Genomic DNA, 1,866 nt, shown 5'->3' on the forward strand with positions numbered 1-1,866 from the left:
GTGGAGCCAATGCCTGCTATTGGAAGCTAAAGGCAATGAATACTTAAATCAGCAATGGCAAGAAAGGATCAAAGACAGAAAAGGATTATGAGCTTCAAAACCTCTTTCCAATGACTGATAATTATTACCAAATTTACTCCAGCCAAGAACATTGGAGACAATTGATAACTATGTCTCCACATATCACATGCATTCATCAGTCACCACTGAAAGGAGAGGCCCCGCAACTTGAAGACTGTCACTGGCCCTGGGCTTCCTGAAGCAGTCCAAGGAACATTTTTTCTGGGAATCTGTTCTTTTGGGTGAAGGAGGAAGCTGCTGTGGGTGGTGAGATACTCTTCCTCTGCAAAGGGATAATTTCAGCAGAATCCCAAATAGTACAATCAAGTTAGCTGTATTGAAATGCAAATTTTGTGCATATTAAAAAGTACCTTTACAGCAGCCCCTCCTGATCTTAGGGGGATACATTCCAAGACCCTCAGAGAATGCTTGAAGCACAGATAGTATTGAACCATATATATATATTAGTTTTTACCTATATATATATTTACAATAAAGCTTAATTTATAAATTAGGAATAGTAAGATAATAATAATAACTAATAATAAATGCAACAATAACAATATACTATAATAAAAGTTATTCAAAATTTACGAATTGTTTATTTTGCATTTAATATTTTTGCACTGCAATTGACCACAGGAAACTGAAGTCTCAGAAATTGAATCCTCAGATGATGGGGTGCTGCTGTGGTTGAAACAAGTAAGAATCCCTCTTATTTCCAACTACAATGGAGATACTAGAATGAAAGATGATTTCACAGTGAGGATGGATTTGAAAGAGGCAGGATCCTATAAGCATTCTGTAGAAACCCCTATAAACCTTTTCCCAGGGATCTATAGCTAAAAGGAGAGAGGTGATTGTGATGAGATTGTGATGAGGAATGTAGCAGGAAGAGAAGGAGCAGGGAAAATTTGAAGAATAGGCGCTCAACACCTATGTGGGAAGACTCAAGTTCAAAGACTGGGCACCTCTGCAAAAGCGGCCCTCCAGGGGGAACATGGGAAGTATGAAAGAGGTTTAGATAGGGCAAAGGGGAGGGAGAAGAAGAGAGCAGGCATGGGGTAGGAAAGATGGTGAAATGAGATGAACATCATTATCCTAGGTACAAGTGTGAAGACACGAACGGTGTGACTCTACTTTGCATATAACCAGAGAAATGAAAAATTCTGCTCTAATATGAATGCATTCTCCTGTCATGTATAACAAATCAGAACAAATTAATTAATTAATTAATCAATTAATTAATTTTAAAAGAAAGGGGAAAAAATCAGCCTTCCTGACCTTCCTAGCAAAATAGTATCCCCCACCTCAAGTCACTCCGTCATACCACCCTGCTTTAGGTCTCCTTTGAGCTACTCATTATCTTGCTTGTTTGTTTCTTTGTTATTTTTCATGTCATTCACTAGGCTGGAAACATTAGGTTGAAAACTCCATAGGAACAGGGATGTGATCCGTCTTGTTCATGTAGCTTGATCAGTGCCAGAAAGAATGGACACTCAACAAATGTCACTTGAATGAATGAAGAGAGTCCAGGTCTAACAGAAATGGTGCAGTAGATGGGTGTGGTGGCACACGCCCGTAATCCCAGAAGCTCTGGAAGCTGAGGCAGGAGAATCACAGGTTCAAAAGTCAGCCTCAGCAACAGTGAGGTGCTAAGCAACTCAGTGAGACCCTGTCTCTAAATAAAATACAAAATAGGGCTGAGGATGTGGCTCAATGGTTGAGTGTTCCTGAGTTCAGTTCAATCCCCAGTAACCCACCCACCCACCCCCCAAAAAGAAAAAGCAATAGAGTAGTCAACTC

Source organism: Marmota marmota, unplaced genomic scaffold (assembly GCF_001458135.2).
Source record: "Marmota marmota marmota unplaced genomic scaffold, marMar, whole genome shotgun sequence".
NCBI lineage: Eukaryota > Metazoa > Chordata > Mammalia > Rodentia > Sciuridae > Marmota > Marmota marmota.